The 20935-nt window shown below is 39.0% G+C and overlaps 2 long non-coding RNA genes and 1 other non-coding gene across 3 annotated transcripts; 1 reads left to right on the forward strand and 2 right to left on the reverse strand.

Annotated features, from left to right (window-relative positions):
* Nucleotides 1-13533: 13533 nt before the first annotated feature.
* LOC107484368 (uncharacterized) lies at nucleotides 13534-14863 on the reverse strand. The gene is made up of 4 exons (XR_008008578.1): nucleotides 14764-14863; nucleotides 14582-14660; nucleotides 14402-14497; nucleotides 13534-13723 (listed from the first exon to the last, which is right to left on the reverse strand). It is a non-coding gene; the product is annotated as an uncharacterized LOC107484368 (long non-coding RNA).
* A 450-nt stretch (nucleotides 14864-15313) lies between these two features.
* Nucleotides 15314-17461, reverse strand: LOC127746782 (uncharacterized). Its single transcript, XR_008008530.1, has 3 exons — nucleotides 17325-17461; nucleotides 16793-16852; nucleotides 15314-16346 (listed from the first exon to the last, which is right to left on the reverse strand). It is a non-coding gene; the product is annotated as an uncharacterized LOC127746782 (long non-coding RNA).
* A 3093-nt stretch (nucleotides 17462-20554) lies between these two features.
* Nucleotides 20555-20662, forward strand: LOC127747359 (small nucleolar RNA R71). Its single transcript, XR_008009159.1, has one exon. It is a non-coding gene; the product is annotated as a small nucleolar RNA R71 (small nucleolar RNA).
* The last annotated feature ends 273 nt before the right edge of the window (nucleotides 20663-20935 follow it).

Consider the following 20935-nt stretch of genomic DNA (forward strand, 5'->3'; position numbering starts at 1 on the left):
TACTTGTTATGCAGTAATGGAGAATATGTTGGAGTTTTGGAGATGCTTTGTCTTCTGAATCTCTGCTTTTCCCCTGTCTTCTTCTTCACGCACATAAGGTTCCTCCTATGGCAAGCTGTGTGTTGGTGGATCACTGTTGTCAATAGCTACCATCCGTCCTCCCAGTGAAAATGGTCCAGATGCGCTGTCACCGCACGACTAATCATCTGTCGGTTCTCACTCATGCTGGAATAGGATCCATTGATCCTTTTGCGTCTGTCACTACGCCGAACCCTTGTGAGTTTGAAGCTTGTCACATTCATTCAATCCCTGAATCCTACTCGGAATACCATAGACAAGGTTTAGACTTTTCGGATTCTCAAGAATGCTGCCAATGGATTCTAGCTTATACCACGAAGACTCTGATTAAGGAACGCAAGAGATACTCATCCAATATAATGTAGAATGGAGGTGGTTGTCAGGCACACGTTCATAGGTTGAGAATGGTGATGAGTGTCATGGATCATCACATTCATCATATTGAAGTGCGAATAAATATCTTAGATAGAAACAAGCGTGTTTGAATGAAAAACAGAAATAATTGTATTAATTCATCGAGACACAGCAGAGTTCCTCACCCCAACAATGGAGTTTAGAGACTCATGCCGTCAATAATACAAAGTTCAGATCTAAAATGTCATGAGGTACAGAATAAATCTCTAAAAGTTGTTTAAATACTAAACTAGTAACCTAGGTTTACAGAAAATGAGTAAACAAAGATAGATAGTGCAGAAATCTACTTCCGGGGCCCACTTGGTGTGTGCTGAGGCTGAGACTTAAGCTTTTCATGTGCCTGGGCTGTTTTTGGAGTTAAACACTAGGTTGTAACCTGTTTTGGGCGTTTAACTCCAACTTGTAACCTGTTTCTGGCGTTTAACGCCAAAATGAAACATGGAACTGGCGTTAAACGCCAGTTTACATCATTTATCTTCAAGCAAAGTATATAGTATTATATATTGCTGGAAAGCCCTGGATGTCTAATTTCCAACGCAATTGAGAGCGTGCCAATTGTGCTGTTGTAGCTCCAGAAAATCCATTTCGAGTGCAGGGAGGTCAGAATCCAACAGCATCAGCAGTCCTTTTTCAGCCTGAATCAGATTTTTGCTCAAATCTCTCAATTTCAACCAGAAAATACCTGAAATCATAGAAAAATATACAAACTCATAGTAAAGTCCAGAAATATGAATTTTGCATGAAAACTAATAAAAACATACTAAAAAGTAGCTAGAACCTACTAAAAACTACCTAAAAACAATGCCAAAAAGCGTATAAATTATCCGTTCATCACAACACCAAACTTAAATTGTTGCTTGTCCCCAAGCAACTAAAAATCAAATAGGATAAAAAGAAGAAAATATACTATAAATTCCAAAATATCAATAAAGCTTAGTTCTAATTAGATGAGCGGGACTAGTAGCTTTTTGCTTCTGAACAGTTTTGGCATCTCACTTTATCCTTTGAAGTTTAGAATGATTGGCATCTATAGGAACTCAGAATTCAGATAGTGTTATTGATTCTCCTAGTTTAGTATGTTGATTCTTGAGCACAACTACTTTATGAGTCTTGGCCGTGGCCCTAAGAACTTTGTTTTCCAGTATTACCACTGGATACATAAATGCTACAGACACACAACTGGGTGAACCTTTTCAGATTGTGACTTAGCTTTGCTAAAGTCCCCAATTAGAGGTGTCCAGAGTTCTTAAGCACACTCTTTTCCTTTGGATCACGACTTTAACCACTCAGTCTCAAGCTTTTCACTTGGACCTGCATGCCACAAGCACATGGTTAGGGACAGCTTGATTTAGCCGCTTAGGATTGGATTTAATTTCTTGGGCCCTCCTATCCATTGATGCTCAAAGCCTTGGATCCTTTTTACCCTTGGCTTTTAGTTTTAAGGGCTATTGGATTTTTCTGCTTGCTTTTTCTTTTTCTTTTATATATTTTTTTCTGCCTTTTTTTGCAAGCTTTTGTTATTCACTGCTTTTTCTTGCTTCAAGAATAAATTTTATGATTTTTCAGATTATCAATAATATTTCTCTTGTTCATCATTCTTTTAAGAGCCAACAATTTTAACATTCATAAAATTCAATATAAAAAATATGCACTGTTCAAGCATTCATTCAGAAAACAAACAGTATTGTCTCCACATCAATATAATTAAACTAATTTCAAAGATGAATTCGAAACTCATGTACTTATTCTTTTGTTTTTAGAACATTTTTCATTTAAGAGAGGTGAAGGATTCATGGAGTTATTCATAGCTTTAAGACATAGACACTAGACAATAATGATCATGTAGTAAAGACACAAAACATAGACAAACATAAAGTATCAAAATTGAAAAAAATAGAAAAATAGGAACAAGAAAGTTAAAGAATGAGTCCACCTTAATGATGGCGGCTTGTTCTTCCTCTTGAAGATCTAATGGTGCTCCTCTACGTCTCTTCCTTGCCTTTGTTGCTCTTCCTAAAGGCTCTTTGATCTGCAATCAAATGCTCTACCACTGAACTATGGATCCTTGAGATAAAACTCTCCATCTCTCATGACTCAGATGTGGAAACAACTACCTTCCCTTTCCTCTTTCTAGAGGTTTCTCCGGCCTTAGGTGCCATAAATGGTTATGGAAAAATAAAAAGCAACGCTTTTTCCACACCAGACTTAAAAGGTTTGCTCGTCCTTGAGAAAAAGAAGAAAGAAGGGAGTAGAAGGAGAAGTGGAGGAGATGGAGGTGTGTGAATGGGTGGGTTTGGGAGGGAAACGGTTTGAATTTGAATGGTAAGGTAGGTGGGGATCTTGTGGGGTCCACAGATCCTGAGGTGTCAAGGATTTCTCATCCCTGCACTATTTAGGCGTGTAGAACGCCCTCTTAGAGCAATCCTGGCGTTTAACGCCAGACTGCTGCTTGTTTCTGGCGTTAAACGCCAGCTTGCAGCCTGTTTCTGGCGTTTAACGCCAGCTTGATGCTCCTTTCTGGCGTTAAACGCCAGTCTGATGCTTCTTACTGGCGTTTAAACACCAGTAAGCTTATCCTCTAGGGTGTGCTGTTTTTTATTTTACTTTAAATTTTGCAGTTGTTTTTGTGACTTTACATGATCATCAAACTAAAGAAAACACAAAATAACAATGAAATTTTAACATAGATAGATAAAATTAGGTTGCCTCCCAATAAGCGCTTCTTTATCGTTTTTAGCTGGACTATTACTGAGCTTTAATCTAGTCTCAGTCTTGAGCATTCTTGCTCAGCATTGCCTTCAAGATAATGCTTGACTCTTTGTCCATTAACAATGAACTTTTTGTCAGAGTCACTATCATGAAGCTCTACATATCCATATGGTGACACACCTGTAATAACATATGGTCCTCTCCACTGGGATTTTAATTTCCCGGGGAATAACCTAAGTCTAGAGTTGAATAGCAGAACTTTCTGCCCTTGCTCAAAGACTCTGGACGACAGCTTCTTATCATGCTATCTTTTGGCTTTCTCTTTGTAAACTTTTGCATTTTCGAAAGCATTGAGTCTGAATTCCTCTAGCTCATTTAACAAGAGCAATCGTTTTTCTCCAGCTAACTTGGCATCAAGGAATCTGGTTACCCACTAGGCCTTGTGTTCCAGTTCCACTGACAAGTGACAGGCTTTTCTATACACAAGCTGCTATGGAGAGGTCCCTATAGGAGTTTTGAATGCTATTTTGTATGCCCACAGAGCATCGTCCAAGCTTCTTACCCAATCCTTTCTACGGTTAATCACAGTCCGTTCCAAGATTCTTTTAAGTTCTCTATTACAGACTTCAGCTTGACCATTTGTCTGTGGATGATATGGAGTTGCCACCCTGTGGCTAACTCCATATCGAACCATAGCAGAGTAAAGTTGTTTATTGCAGAAATGAGTGCCCCCATCACTGATTAGTACTCTAGGAACACCAAATCTGTTGAAGATATGTTTCTGGAGGAATTTCAGCACTGTCTTAGTATCATTAGTGGGTGTTGCAATAGCCTCCACCCATTTGGATACATAATCCACTGCCACTATGAATTCAATACCCCATACATCAGACAACTCAATATCAAGGATCCCTTGTTGAGGCATGGCATAACTGTGAGGCAGATTGCCAGATCTTTGGTAACTGTCACAGTTACGTACAAACTCTCGGGAGTCTTTATAGAGAGTAGGCTAGTAGAAGGCACATTGGAGGACTCTTGTGGCTGTTCGCTCACTTTCAAAATGTCCTCCATACTGTGATCCATGGCACTGCCAGAGGATCTTTTGCGCTTCTTCTTTAGGCACACATCTACGGATTATTCCGTCTGCACATCTCTTGAAGAGATATGGTTCATCCCACAGATAGTACTTTGCATCCGAGATCAGTTTCTTTAATTGCTTCCTACTATACTCTTTGGGTATGAATCTCACAGCCTTGTAGTTTGCAATGTCTGCAAACCATGGTACTTCCTGGATGGCAAAGAGTTGCTTATTCAGAAAGGTTTCAAAGATCTCAGTAAGAGGGATGGACGCCCCTTCTACTGGTTCTACTCGGGACAAGTGATCAGCTACTTGATTTTCTGTCCCTTTTCTGTCTCTTATTTATATATCAAACTCTTGCAGAAGCAACACCCATCTTATGAGCCTGGGTTTTGAATCCTTCTTTGTGAGTAGATATTTAAGAGCAGCATGGTATACACAATCACTTTTGATCCTACTAAATATGATCTGAATTTGTCAATGGCATAAACCACTGCAAGCAATTCCTTTTCTGTGGTTGTGTAGTTCTTCTGCGCATCATTTAGAATCTGACTGCCATAATAAATGATGTGCAGAAGCTTATCATGCCTTTGTCCCAATACTGCACCAATGGCATGGTTGCTGGCATCACACATTAGTTCGAATGGTAATGCCCAGTTTGGTGCAGAAATGATTGGTGCTGTGACCAACTTAGCTTTTAGAGTCTCAAAGGCCTGCAAACACTCTTTGTCAAAGACAAATGGTGTATCAGCAGCCAGCAGATTGCTCAGAGGTTTTGACATTTTTGAAAAATGCTTAATAAACCTCCTAAAGAATCCTGCATGCCCCAGAAAGCTTCTGATTGCCTTAACATTGACAGGTGGTGGTAATTTTTCAATTACCTCTACCTTAGCTTGATCCACCTCTATTCCCTTGTTCAAAATTTTGTGCCCAAGGACAATTCCTTCAGTCACCATAAAGTGACATTTATTCCAGTTTAAAACCAGGTTAGTCTCTTAGCACCTCTTTAGAACAAGTGCTAGATGGTCAAGACAGGAGCTGAATGAGTCTCCAAATACTGAAAAGTCATCCATGAAGACTTCCAAAAATTTTTCCACCATATCAGAGAAAATAGAGAGCATACACCTTTGAAAGGTTACAAGTGCATTGCACAGACCAAATGGCATCCTTTTGTATGCAAATACTCCTGATGGACATGTGAATGCTGTTTTCTCTTGATCTTGGAAATCTACTGCAATTTGGTTATAACCTGAATATCCATCCAGAAAGTAGTAGTAATCATGACCTGCTAGTCTTTCTAGCATCTGGTCTATGAATGGTAAAGGAAAATGATCATTTCTGGTAGCTGTATTGAGCCTTCTGTAATCAATACACATACGCCACCCTGTAACTGTTCTTATAGGAACCAGTTCATTCTTTTCATTATGGACCACTGTCATGCCACCCTTTTTAGGAACGACTTGGACAGGGCTTACCCAGGGGCTATCAGAAATAGGATAAATAATCCCAGCCTCTAGTAATTTAGTGACCTCCTTCTGCACCACCTCCTTCATGGCTGGATTCAGCCGCCTCTGTGGTTGAACCACTCTCTTAGCATCATCGTCCAATAGGATCCTGTGCATGCATCTGGCTGGGCTAATGCCCTGAAGATCACTGATAGACCACCCAAGAGCTGTCTTGTGTGTCCTCAGAACTTGAATTAGTGCTTCCTCTTCCTATGGCTCGAAGGTAGAGCTTATGATTACAGGAAAAGTGTCACCTTCTCCCAGAAATGCATATTTCAGGGATGGTGGTAATGGTTTGAGCTTAGGTTTAAGAGGTTTCTCCTCATCCTGAGGGATTTTCAGAGGTTCTATTATTTTCTCTGGTTCCTCCAAATCAGGATGAACATCTTTGAAGATATCCTCTAGCTCTGATTTGAGACTCTCAGTCATATTGACCTCTTCCACTAGAGAGTCAATAATGTCATTGCTCATGTAGTCGTTTGGAGTGTCTGGATGCTGCATAGCTTTGACAACATTCAACTTAAACTCGTCCTTATTGACTCTCAGGGTTGATTTCCTTTTTTGGATGTCAATGAGGGTTCGTCCAGTTGCTAGGAAAGGTCTACCTAGAATGAGAGTTGTACTGTTGTGCTCCTCCATTTCCAGCACCACAAAGTCTGTGGAAAAGGCAAATGGCCCAACCTTGACAATCATGTCTTCAATCATGCCTGATGGGTATTTAATGGAGCCATCAGCAAGTTGGGGACATATCGGGGTTGGTTTGACTTCTTCAGTCAAACCAAGCTTTTTGATAGTGGATGCAGGTATTAGGTTGATACTTGCTCCAAGATCACATAGAGCTTTCTTGGTACAAGTACCCTCTAATGTGCATGGTATCAAGAAGCTTCCAGGATCTTTAAGCTTTTCTGGTAAGCTTTTTAGAATGACTACACTGCATTTTTCCGTGAGGAAAACTTTTTTAGTTTCTCTCCAGTCCTTCTTATGACTCAAGATCTCTTTCATGAACTTGGCATAAGAGGGTATTTGCTCAAGTGTCTCTGCAAACGGAATCTTTATTTCAAGAGTCTTGAGATAGTCTACAAAACGGGCAAATTGCTTATTCTATTTTGCTTGGCAGAGTTTCTGAAGATAAGGCATCTTGGCTTTGTATTCCTCAACCTTAGTTGCTGTAGGTTTATTTCCTACAGAGGTGGTTGGAGAAGCCTTTTTAGAGGGGTTGCTATCAGCACTTGTATGTGTCTGATCCCTCACTGGCATTTGAATGCCAGGGTTGGAAGCTGGATTGGCGTTGGACGCCAACTCCTTACATGTTTCTGGCGTTTGAACGCCAGAACTTAGCTTCCATTATGCATTTAACGCCAACTCCTTGCCTGTTTGTGGCATTTGAACGACAGAACTGAGCATGGGTTGGGCGTGTAATGCCAGCTCTTCAACTTTTTTAGGCATTTGAGCGCCAGAATTATTTCTCTCTGGGCTCTTACTGTCCTCAGAGGAATTTTGGGTAGCAGTTTGTCCAAATTTCCTTTAAATTTTCATGACACATTCCCTTAACAACTTCTGTTCCCACAATTTCCCATACTTAACTAGCACACACAATTCTATCTTAAGCTAACCAAAGATTCAATTTGGGATATGCAATTGTTTTTCAGCTTAAGGTTAGCAATGTGGTGAAATATAAAACAAATGGGGTTTTAAAAGCTCAAAGTGGTTAACAAGGGTAATTGAAAAGGGTAGGCTTGATTTGGATAAGTGAGTTTAAACAAATAATGGCCTCAATCATGTGCAAGCATGTAAATATAATAAATATTGAACATATAAGATAAAACAAAATATATATTACAATCATAGAGAAGTAAACACACAAGAATAAAATAATTATGGTTAAATAGTGTAACCATACATAAAGGCTCAAATCTTTCACAGGTTGTGTGTTCTTTAGCTCAAACATCATGTTCCAAATACAACTCAAGCAGATTTATCATAAAAACTTTAAAAAAAATTAGTGAAATTTTGTTCCAAAGATAGATTTTTAAAAGAAATTTATTGTCTTTTCAATCAAGTAGAACATGCATGCAACTATTCTATAAAGGGAAGAAAATCTAACTAAAATATCCTAATTATTGGTGTCAGAGAAGAGAATTTACCTCTGGAAGTCAGGTACTGACCGACCTCCCCATACTTAAGGCTTTGCACCATCCTCGGTGCCATCTGTCAGGAACAGGGGTGGGCTGGTGGCAGTATCTCCATAGTCGGGACCAGTATGGCTCCCGGTGCTGGTAAAAGAAGTGGAGTTTGGGGTGTCTGAGTCTCTGAAGCGTCCCTGGAGTAGCTCCTTGAGGTGTTTGAATCGGCGCTCGTTACGGCGCTCTCTCATCTTTGCTTTTTGTTCATGCCGATCCAACTTTTCAAGTATCTGCTGGAGCACTTTCTCAGTGGTAGATGCTTGTGGTGTTGAAGAAGGAATATCTTCAACCGACTCAGTAGGCTGGCTTGTAGTGGCTGCTAAAAGTCTGAGGTATTTCCCATTAGGGACATATTGATCATCCCGTGGAAGCATGACTTTGGTGTCCCCAGCTCTGCAGGAGACTCTGGCTGCGGAGACAAGATTTGAGACTAAGGCAGGGAAAGGTAAGTTGCCCGCGATTTGTACATGCTCCATAGCATGCCGGATGTGTCTTGAGAGATTCAGAGGTTGCTTTGTAAGGATGCACCATAGTAGAACAGCCATGTCCGCAGTGAAGGAGGATTCGTGAGTGCTTGAAAAGACGTAATGGGACATGATCTGTGCCCATACGCGAACCTCTAAGGTAAGTGCGGAAGCCAAGATTCCCTTAGGACGGTTGCGGTGGTATCCATAGATCCAACGGCTGCCAGGTAAAGCAATGACTCTAAGAACGGAGTCCTAGTCAAATTGGTATCTCTGGCGCTGAAGGGTGGCTTCTTGAAAAGTGTCCATTCCTTCTGGAATAGGGGAAAGACTCAGAACTTGCTGAATGGCCTCTTCTATAATGGAGACTTGCTTCTGCCGGACATAAACAGACTGCAGGGTTGGTATATAGAAGTTGGAGTAGAACTTAACTACCCAAGAAAGATTGACCTGCCTTGGCTGTCTCCGTAGGAAACTCCATTGTCTTCACTCAATTTGTGGCTCAACAAAGGTGGCAATATTGGGCGGGAGGATGAGAAGGTATTCATTGTTATAGTTCCTTTCTGCTAGGATAGGGAACATCTGCTCACAGTAGCGATTGGAAAATCACGCAGTGTCCTTTACTGGAAAGGCTTTCTCTTTGTCGTCAACCTTTACTTTGCTGGAAAGGCTTTCTCTTTGTCGTCAACCTTTATTATCCTCTTAACTCTTTTTGTTGAGGGCTTGACTGCGGTTGAAGAAGGCTCTGCCACTAATGCTCTTTTAGTTCCTCTTCTTGCTGATGGTTTGGAGGTAGCTCTTTCTTGTCCTTTCTTGGTGGCCATCCTGAAAGAAGGAAAGAGAAAGAAAATTAAATTCATAGAGATAGAGCAAGGAAGAGGGTATTGTAAGTGATAGTCAATGCACAATAAAGATAAATGGCATGAACACATGGTCCGGATTACATGTGAAAAGCTCATCAATGGAAATATAGCAAGTGCATGTAGGACAATGGAATGCAAGAGGTTTATTGGCATGCAGGCAAAGGCATGAGTAGCATATATCAAACATTCAATGTCCAAGTTAGGTTACCATTTGTAACAAACTAACTATCACGGTTGTATTGACAATTAAATTTAAATAATAAAATATGAAAGGGAATTTGTGAAAAGCAAGCATTGCAGAATAGAGTAAAGTAATATAGAAAAGTGCATAGTGCTATATGGGCTTTTTCACAAGTACATGGCATGCATGGTAAACAAGATATAAAAAGTATGGAATTGAACATGCAAGCAATCCCTTAAATAGGAGAAAAATAATTGTCAAACAATTTGCAATAATCCACAAGCATATAATGAGGAATGATGACTCAAAAGGTTTCTAACACCAAGTAAAAGAAGAAGAAGGAAAAATAAAGAAGTGAAAAGAAAAAGAAAATAAAAAGAAAATAATAATATATATACATACTATAATAAGAATGATAGAAAAGAGAAGAAGGAAGAAGAAGGTAAAACCTTGTTAATGTGGTCGCGTGACCTACATTGTGCTGCTGGCGCGAGTGCAGCCTCGCTCCAGCACAACTCTCTGTTCAATATAATTCAATTGCCAAATTAAGGTGACGCGATCGCGTGGGTCATGCGATCGCGTGAGTGTGCATCAGAAATTAATTGACGCGGCTGCGTCAGCGACGCGGTCGCGTGACAAGGATTGTGCATCCAGCACCAATCCAGCACCACTCTCGCACAATATAGCATTGTGCACCCTTTAACGTTGAAAATGCAGGGCACGCGGTCGCGTGGAGTACGCGGTCGCGTGGGAGGCCATGATTTCCATGTGACGCGGTCGCGTGGAGTAAATTGTGCCTTTGGCACGACTCCAGCGCTGCTCTTGCGTAACTTTCTGTTCATTTTTAGTTTTCTTTACTCCCCCTACCACGCGGACGCGTCGCTTGTGCGATCGCGTCGTGCGGCGAATTTTTTTTTTTTTAGAAAGATAAAGACATGTAATTGAAAGAGAACGAAAGCACTAATGAAGAGAATAGTTATTTAAAGAAGAAAAAACTAAAAGTGTAGAAAAGAACGATCTTACCGCGGTGGGTTGTCTCCTACCAAGCACTTTGCTTTAACGTCCGTAAGTTGGACGCTCCACTAGCTCAATCTGTTGCTCTGTAGGGATCTTCCAGGCGAAAGATCTCAAGCTCCTTACTCTTCTGCACCTTCTCACCATGGTATAGCTTCAGACGGTGTCCATTGACCTTAATAAGTTCAGAACTTGAAGGATGGCTTAGGTGATAAACTCCGTACGGTTCAGCCTTCTCTACTCTGTATGGACCTTCCCATTTTGATCTTAACTTATCGGGCATGAGCCTCAGTCGAGATTTGTAAAGGAGAACAAAATCTCCAGGTTGGAACTCTCTCTTCTTGATGTTTTGATCATGCACAGCTTTCATCTTTTCCTTGTATATTCTGGAGTTCTCATAAGCTTCTAGGCGAAGGTTCTCCAGTTCCTGCAGTTGTAACTTTCTTTCAGCTCCAGCATTCTCAATCCCCATGTTGCATTCTTTAACTGCTCAGAAGGCTTTGTGTTCGATTTCAACTGGGAGATGACAAGCTTTTCCATAAACTAAGCGGAAGGGACTCATCCCAATGGGTGTCTTGTATGCTGTTCTATATGCCCACAGTGCATCTTGTAGTCTGGTGCTCCGGTCTTTTCTGTGAGGCTTTACTACCTTTTGCAAGATACGTTTAATTTCTCTGTTTGACACATCGACTTGCCCATTAGTTTGGGAATGGTAAGCTGTTGCAACTTTATGGATTATCACATGCTTCTTCATCAATCATGTTAGTCTCCTGTTACAAAAATGGGTGCCTTGATCGCTCACGATCGCTCGTGGTGATCCAAAGCGGCATATAATATGGTTTCTCACAAAGGTAACAACAGTGTTAGCATCATCAGTGCGGGTAGGAATTGCTTCCACCCATTTGGAAACATAATCTACAGCTAACAATATATAAAAATATCCACTAGAATTTGGAAATGGACCCATGAAGTCAATGCCCCAAACATCAAAAATTTCACCGAAAAGCATATATTGTTGAGGTATCTCATCCCTCTTGGATATGTTACCAAATTTCTGGCATGGGTGACAAGATTTACAAAACTCAGTAGCATCTCTAAAAAGAATAGGCCACCAGAATCCACAGTCTAAGATCTTTCTAGCTGTTCGTTGAGGGCCAAAATGTCCTCCACTCTCAGATGAGTGACATGCCTCTAAAATGGACTGGAATTCTGATTGAGGTACACAATGTCTAATTATCTGGTCAGCGCCACATCTCCATAAATATGGGTCATCCCATATATAATATTTAGACTCGCTTTTCAGCTTGTCTCTTTGATGTTTAGAAAAATGTGGAGGAAATGTGCGGCTAACTAAATAATTAGCAATAATTGCATACCAATGGACTACTTCAGATACTGCTTGCAGGTTGTTAAAAGGAAAATTATCATCTATAGGAGTAGAATCATCCTTAATATGTTCAAGGCGACTCAAGTAGTCTACAACTAAATTTTGAGTGCCACTCCTATCCTTGATTTCTAAATCAAACTCTTGTAACAGCAGTATCCAACGTATAAGTCTTGGTTTGGATTCCTTTTTAGCCAATAGATACTTTAGAGCTGCATGGTCCGAATACACTACTACTTTAGTACCAAGTAAATAAGCCCAGAATTTATCCAGAGCAAAAACAATAGCAAGTAGCTCTTTCTCAGTAGTGGTATAATTGGACTGGGCAGTGTCTAAAGTCTTAGACGCATAGGCAATAACAAAAGGATTTTTACCTTCACGCTGAGCCAGTGCTGCTCCTACTGCATGGTTGGAAGCATCGCACATGATTTCAAATGGCTGGCTCCAGTCGGGTCCTCTCACAATTGGAGCTTGAGTTAGAGTAGTCTTTAGCTTATCAAATGCTTATTTGCAATCCTCACTGAACTCAAACTCAACATCCTTTTGTAGTAATCTGGATAGGGGAAGTGCCACCTTACTAAAGTCCTTAATAAATCTCCTGTAGAAACCTGCATGGCCAAGGAACGAACGGACTTCCCTCACAGAAGAGGGGTAAGGTAAACTAGAAATAACATTCACCTTTGCTGGGTCTACAGAAATGCCATTATTAGATACCACATGTCCCAATACAATCCCTTGCTTTACCATAAAGTGACATTTTTCGAAATTCAATACAAGGTTTGTATTAATACATCTATCTAATACTCTAGATAATCCATCTAAGCAAAGGTTAAAAGAATCACCATAAACACTAAAATTGTCCATAAAAACTTCCATACAGTCCTCAATAAGATCAGAGAAAAGACTCATCATGCACCTTTGGAAAGTAGCTGGTGCATTGCACAAGCCAAAGGGCATTCTTTCACTACAAAAAAATCTGGTTAAAATGGCGGTTTTTTTGGGTATTTACGGCGGTTTGAACCGCCATTATTACCAAGAATGGCGGTTTTGTAAAACGACGTAATTCTGGGCGCCATTCTGGTTATTACGGCGGTTTTCTGAAAACCGCCACAATTCCCTGGGTTAAAACGGCGGTTTTTGAATAGGTTAAAATGGCGGTTCAAACCGCTGTTATTTCCATGGTTAAAATGGCGGTTTTCGGATAGGTTAAAACGGCGGTTTGAACCGCCATTATTACCCTGACATAGTGGCATTTTGGTTGGTTAAAACGGCGGTTCAAACCGCCGTTATTTCCAAGGTTAAAATAGCGTTTTTGGATAAGTTAAAACGGCGGTTTGAACCGCCATTATTACCCTGACAGAGTGGCGTTTTGGTTGGTTAAAACGGCATTTTTGAACCGCCATTTTTATCCTGATAGTAGTATTTTTGTTGGTTAAAATGGCATTTTTGAACCACCATTTTACCTTGACAGTGACATTTTTTATCGTTTAAAAAAATAATTTTTACCATCATATTTATCGCGTTAATTAAATAATTTTGTGATTAAAATTTCACAATAGCAAAAAATCATAATCCATAAATGAAATATTATATAATTCAAATAAAATATTAATATAATATATAATTTTTTATTATTAAAAATCAAAAGTAATAACTCTTATACAAAACCTTGTCTTACTAAACTTACTAAAATACAAATATTGCAATAAACACTAATTAGTCAAATCTACCATCTAGTTTCCTAAACTATGTTAATATCTAATAATGTATTTAAATCATCTAATAAGTGCTGTTTTCACCAATTAAACTCATTTTCTTCTCCTTCATGTCCACAGATACTGATTCAACCCCTGCAAAAATAAAATAAAAATAAACAAATAAATAATTACTACAAATTAATTAAATGTTATTTATTAATGTGCTGAATAAAATAAGAGATGCGATGGTAGAATTATTTTAAGTATCTGAAATGTCAGAGACAGTTTTCATAGCTTTTTGCTTGGTTTTGTCATTGTGTAAATCCAACTTCAACACAACTTTCTGTTAACACAAATCAATAAAAGATTTTATTAGGACTAATATTAACATATCATACATGAAACGAAATAATTAATAATAAACTAAATACTCATATATAGTTTATTTAATGTAGGATAAGCTTCTAACTAACCTTCATTGTTGATTGAGAAATGATAATGAAACTTGTGATCTCTAATTAAGTAGAGAGGCTAATAAGAAAGATTGAAGTTGCAAAGGAATATATGTGTATTAGAATTCAAGTGAAGGTGGCGGAATATATGTGTATTAGAATTGAAGTGAAGGTGGTGAATTGAAGCAAAGTGTGAGGAAGATTATATAGTTTGATTTTTATAGAATGATCTAAAGCTCTCATCCAGCATGGACACCAGGCATAATGATTATGCCTTTTTACCTCTATCACTTGCTTTAAAATAACTAGTCACCAAATGAGGAATTAACAATTCATTGTCCAATTTCAATATCAGTAGAGATACTAGAAAAGAACTAACAGTTCAAATACTTGTAATCCAAGTAGCAATGAAGATTCTCCAAAGCAGCAATATAATCATCATGAGAAAGACTATTCAAATGCTCAGAAAGTGAACCTAGATGGATGTAAAAATCAAGATCAGCAATAACAAAAAAAATGAAGCCCATAAATAACACAAAAAATAACCTCCTAAGCTTACTCGATGTAGTTCAGGTGCCAACTTCTGTAGCTGTCGTAGAACAATTTCAAACCCATTCAAAGAGACAGCACCTCCATTCCTGCAACAAGAATAAAAAATGAAATTTACTATAGATGAAAGGCACTTCTACAATTCCATATTCAAATATATCAAGAGAAGTTCAAGGCCTACAAGATGCATACTTTTCAATTATATCAGCTTGCTCTTGTAAGTACCCTTGCTACTGCCAGTTTGTGAATGACAGTATGCTTGCACTTCTCAACGTTTCTTGGATTACCTAATGAAAATTAAAACATAAACATATATTAATAAATTGGTTTAATGCATTAAAAATTCAATGATTGATTAATTAATTTACCCAAGTAGTGAGTCGCATCTGCCTTGTATCATCCCAAGAAAGTCCACGATTTTGTTGAGCTATTTTGCTCTTGAATCCTTCGTGTTCTTTCTGTGAAAGTTATTGAAAATTAGGATTGAGTAGGTGATGAGAAAATTTGAAGGATTAGAAAGAGTTGGCATATATATTACTGTGACAGCTTCCAAGAGATTGGAACAAGTATATATATTAATTTGATCTGCAGGAACAATATGATTATGCATATATCCTCAAATTTTCAAACACAAGTATCACAGATCTAAAAACATAAGCCCCTAAAGTCACTAAAAACAGATCTAAAAACATAAGCCCCTAAAGTCACTAAAAACAGTGAGACAGATAATATTATAACAACAGAAGTTAGCTTTGTTATCAGAGCAATTTAGGACCATTATCTAAGTTTATTAGAAAAATTGTATCTAATTATATAAAGTAGGTTTGGCAAGACCAAAGAAAGAAATAACCTGCCACCACCAATTTCACCCTCAAAAGTGAAAAGCTTTTCATACATTGTTGTCCAAAAAGAGAGAGACAATTAGCTAATATAAAAATATATTAAAAAAAATTACACTTTTCTTTAAGACATAAAAGTCAAGCTCGATTATAATAACTAAATAGATCTCAATGCATTACCAGAAAGCACAGGCCGAGCCTTTGGCTAATCATAAGCAGGAAGGTTGTGCATTTTAAAACTCAGCACAAAATCATAACTACAATCATAATAAGAACTTGTGCAAAGAAGCACAATTGATGCTTTTATGATTGTCAGCGAATTGAAACCTTTACCATTGTTTAATTGGTTACAAATTCTCTCTCCATTTTTATTCTTTCATCTCGTCCATTTCTCCACCTTTGCCTGTTTCATTTCATCCCTTTCCTTGTTGTGTGAAGTCCAACCAAGCAATACAGTCACTTGTGCTTTGCTGTTAACATCCATGGCTTCCAAGACTGGCTCCAACATTCCCACTAGGTAAAGCTTTCACCTTATCCATTCTTCATTCTTCAGTTTCAGATATAATATTCAGTTGCAAACCATTCTTCACTTTTTCTCACTTTAGTGAAAATAACAGGAAAGTCTCAAACATATTACTTTTTCTTTTATGCACATGTAAGATTTTGTTACTTGAATGGGAAGAAATGGATGGTCACTCTCATTTGACTACTCTATTGCTGAAGTGTTTCTACAAGAAGGAGTGTCTAAAAAGGGGAATGAATCTCACATGGTTGATTAACTTGATTTAGACCTTTGATGCTGAAATAGTGAATTGCAGGGAACTACACAGTGGCTAACTAGCTTTCTTTTTTGGTATTGATAGTGGCTAAGGAGTGCAGAACCAAGCTTTCCACTCTTCTTGCTATGGACTTAACCCTGCATTCAGTGTTGATCACCTGATAAAGTTGAAGTTGGTGAAGGAAATTTCATTAATGAGTGAGGTTTTCAAGGAGGCCATAGTCAACATTGAAGTGGAAGAGAAATTCTTAGCAGAATTTGAGGCAAAGAAGCTTAAGGTTTCTTGTCTCAAAAAAGATTACAGAGAACATAAGGAGGACAAAGTAGCTCAGACACACAATCAATGGATGATCAAATCATGCAACTTCAGTTAAAAAGTAGCTTAGACACACATTTAATAGATACACGAATGGTTATTTTATTTTAATAGGAACCCCTGAAGAATCAGCCCATCATATAGAGCCAAATTATCAGAGGTAGCAGTTACCTGCCAGTTGCTTCTCCAACTTTGATAACCCCTTTGATCTGAAATCCAGATAAGCAATTGACACAACAGGTAATTATAATTATAATTATCAAATTAGCTCAATTAAATTTCACTAACCTTATAATTGAATCTGTCTTTTCTTTTGATGTACTATACAATGCAAACATTAGTTGAAACCTAGAATTAAATCAAGAACAAGTTACAACCCTTTTCCTACATGTAGCGGCTAAATCAACATGTATATGATATGTATATTTTAAAGTTTGCATTTAACCTTGTTCAGCATTTTCTGCTTACCTGCTAAGCTGTTCTACAACTTCAAATTTCAGTAAGTTTACATTCATCAACCTAGTTTAGTTTATTATTCATTAAGTTATACGTAAGTTATCATCAAGAATCCTAACACTTTAATGTTACAAATGGATGAAAACCTTAAGGTCTTATATAGATCTAAGAGAAATACCAGACCTAAGAGGAAACTAACAGCCAAAACAAAATTCAAACACCAACAGCAACAGAAATGAGACCTTATACTAAAAAAAATCAATAAATCAATCACTGTCGACAGAAATAAATTCAAAAACTAAGAAGAAAATAATATCAGAAACAAAAAATAAAATTCCTAACAGAAACGGAACATAAATGAGACCTTTGGAAGAGTGAGGGACAGCGGCAAAGGCACCGAGCAGAGAAATTGAGGAACATCAGCGGCAGCAGAGCAGCGGAACACAAATTGCTGTTGATCTTGCTGCGCAAATGGCGGAACCGACCTCTCCACTCGCGATGAATCCTCGCAAACAGCCTTAAAAGAGAGACTTATCACAGAGGAAGGAAATTAAAGGAAAGGAAAGGTAGGAAAGGAAGCGACCTAGATCGTCGCAGAGGAAGGAAAGGAAGGTGTTGACGATTTTGGTGGAGAAGACACAGAGGTCGATAAGGAGAGGAAGCTGGAGGAGACGTCACCGGAGGAGATCGCCGCTGTAAGAGATGTCGCCGAAGGAGATCGACGCCGGATGAGATGTCACCGGAGAAGATCGTCGGAGAACGCAAGAAGATCGGAGATCGTTGCACAGGCCAGGAGCAACAGCGGCACGCGTGTGGTGATTCAAGTTTCAACCAAGGGTTTCTGAAATGTACGATTACTAATTTTGCTTTTATACTACGTCATAACTGCGGTTCAAAACCGCCATAATTACAAAAAACGCCACAAATTCAAAACATAATTACGGCAGCAGTAGAAAACGCCAGAATATCAAAATATTACGGCGGTTCTTGAAAGCTGCCATAATATAAATGTCATTTTAACCTCTTTTTTTTGTAGTGTTTTATAAGCATAGGTTCCAAAAGGACATGTAAAAGTAGTCTTTTCCTGATCCTCAGGGGCTATATGAATCTGGAAATAACCTGTGTAACCATCTAAAAAGCAATAATGTGATTTACCTGACAGGCGATCCAGCATTTGATCAATGAATGGAAGTGGATAGTAATCCTTACGAGTAGCTTGGTTGAGACGTCTGTAATCAATGTAGACTCTCCAAGCATTCTGAACTCTAGTTACTATGAGCTCTCCATGCTCATTTTTCACTGTAGTGGCTCCGGACTTCTTGGGCACCACTTGCACTGGGCTTACCCATTCACTGTCTGAAATAGGATATATGATACCGGCCTCCAATAGTCTGGTCACTTCCTTTTTGACAACTTCCAAGATGGTAGGATTCAATCTTCTTTGTGGTTGACGGACAGGTCTTGCTCCCTCTTCTAAAAATATTCTGTGCTCGCATATTTGAGGGTTGATTCCCACTATGTCTGCCAAACTCCACCCTAGTGCCTTCTTATGCTTCCTCAACACATCAAGTAGCTGTTCTTCTTGTTGAGAAGTCAGTTCTCTTGCAATAATAACCGGAAGCTTTTGCTCATCCTCAAGGTAAGCATATTTGAGATGTGGAGGGAGAGGTTTCAATTCTAATGGACAGGCTCTGGGTTATTTGGGGCTTGTGAAAATGGCGAAGTGTCCTCATTGTCAGTTAAGAAGGTCCCCATACTTGGACCTTGTCCAGTGTGCCTCTCTTCAAACTCTTCCTTTTGAACTTCAGCCACACTTTCGTCTATGACATCACACTGGAAGATAGAACGATCTTCTGGGGGGTTGTTAATGACTCCATTCAGATTGAAGATTACTATGCGGCCATCTATTTCAAAGGAGTATGTCCCTGAAAAAGCATCCAATTTGAATTTTGATGTCTTCAGGAATGGTCTTCCAAGTAGGATTGATGATGGCTTATCTGAATCATTATGGGGCATCTCCAAGATATAGAAATCAGTGGGAAATGTGAGCCCTTTAATGTTCACCAAAACATCTTCAGTAACTCCAGCAACTGTAATAATGCTTTTATCTGCTAACACAAAACGAGCTGCCGACCTTTTTAAGGGAGGGAGCCTTAAAACATCATATATAGACAAAGACATTATACTGACACATGCTCCTAAATCACACATGCAATCATAAATTACTACACCACCAATAGTACAACTAACTACGCAAGGACCTGGATCACTACATTTTTCAGGTAATCCCCCCATTAAAGCAGATATAGAACTACCTAAAGGAATAGTTTCTAATTCAGTAATTTTATCTTTATGGATACATAAGTCTTTTAGAAACCTTGCATATTTAGGTACCTGCTGAATAACATCAAAAAGGGGAACAGTTACCTCAACCTTTTTGAATATTTCTACCATTTTAGGATCAGGTTCCAGCTGCTTCATAGGCTTCCTTGCAAGTTGTGAAAATGGAATGGGAGTAGTGTTTTCTGTGGTGCCTGCACCTTTTTGTGCCTCTTCCTGTGGTTGAGCTATCTCTTCTTCGGCTATGTCCTGTATATCCTCTTCCTCTTCAACATCTTCAATTTCGATCACCTCTTCAGCTGAGGCATATTCTGGTGAGCTTGGTTCCTCCTGATTCTTCTCCTGCAGTGTGGTTTCGGACCTCAGGGTGATGGCATTAATTCCTCCCTTTGGATTGGGTAATGGTTGAGAGGGGATTCCAGTGGTGCTTGAAGGTTGGTTACTGGAATTTTGTGCTGAACCAAGTTGTGTCATAAAAGCTTGTAGAGTAGAGGTGAAACCATTCAGACTAGCGTTAATACTGTTCACGATGGTATTTTCCATGGCCAGTTGTCTTTTCTCAAAAGCTTGTAATAATTCTTCATTAGAAGATACAGAAGAATGAGTAAATTGAGAGGTTTGCTGCTGATTGTTCGGTGGTCCTTGGTTTTGCCTCAGGTGAGGTGCTCGGTATGGTTGATTTTACTGCCTGTTGTTGTAATTATTCCACCTCTGATTTCCCTAATTATCTCTGCCTCCTCTATTATTTTTATCCCTCCAATTTTGGTTTGAATTGTCCTGCCATCCATGGTTATTATTTCCACTTTGATTGTACCCTTGGTTGGGGCGGTCATAGAAGTTGTGAGTGGATGCCACCATGTTGTCTTCTTGTTGGAGCTGCGGGCATTCATCAGTGTAATGGCTGTAATCAGTACAAATTCTACAAATTCTTTGTGGAACTAGTTGTTGGTTTTGCTGCGGTTGAGTTTGCTGAGCTTGTTGATTTAACTGCATTTGCTTCAGCAGGTTGGTCATTTCATAGATGCTTCGATTTAGAGCAACAGTCTCTATGCCAGAAGATACTTCTGCAACGGCCCTTGAATGGCCTTGCTTCTGTCTGTGATTCCGAGTAGATTCAGCTAAATTGCTGATCAATTGCCAAGCTTCATCAGTGGTCTTGTACTTCTTCATAGACCCATTGCTGGCACTTTCCAATGTGGTCTTATCTTGGGGTCTCATACCTTGTGTGACATAGCTGAGTAGCATGATCTTGTCAATCATGTGGTGGGGGCATGCTTCCAGAAGATTATTAAAGCGCTCCCAGTATTCAAAGAGAGTCTCATTGTCATCCTGAACAATTGTAGAGATATCCTTCCTCAGTTTATCAGTAACTTCAGATGGGAAGAATTTCTCCAGGAACTCCTTTCTGAGTGTATCCCAGTTGAATACGTTTGCTAGAGGTTGAGTGTAGTACCACTCTCTTGCTTTTCCCTCAAGAGAGAATGGAAAAGCTTTCAGCAGAATTGAAGTTTCATCAGCGCCATCACGCCTGCAGTAGAACAAGCTGCCTGGAAATCTCTCAAGTGCTTGATAGGCTCTTGAGCAGGTAGGCCATGAAACTTCGGCATCAAATTTAGCAGTGCGATCTTTATTTTA

The sequence above is a fragment of the Arachis duranensis genome, chromosome 4 (genome assembly GCF_000817695.3).
Source record: "Arachis duranensis cultivar V14167 chromosome 4, aradu.V14167.gnm2.J7QH, whole genome shotgun sequence".
In the NCBI taxonomy this organism is placed as follows: Eukaryota; Viridiplantae; Streptophyta; class Magnoliopsida; order Fabales; family Fabaceae; genus Arachis; species Arachis duranensis.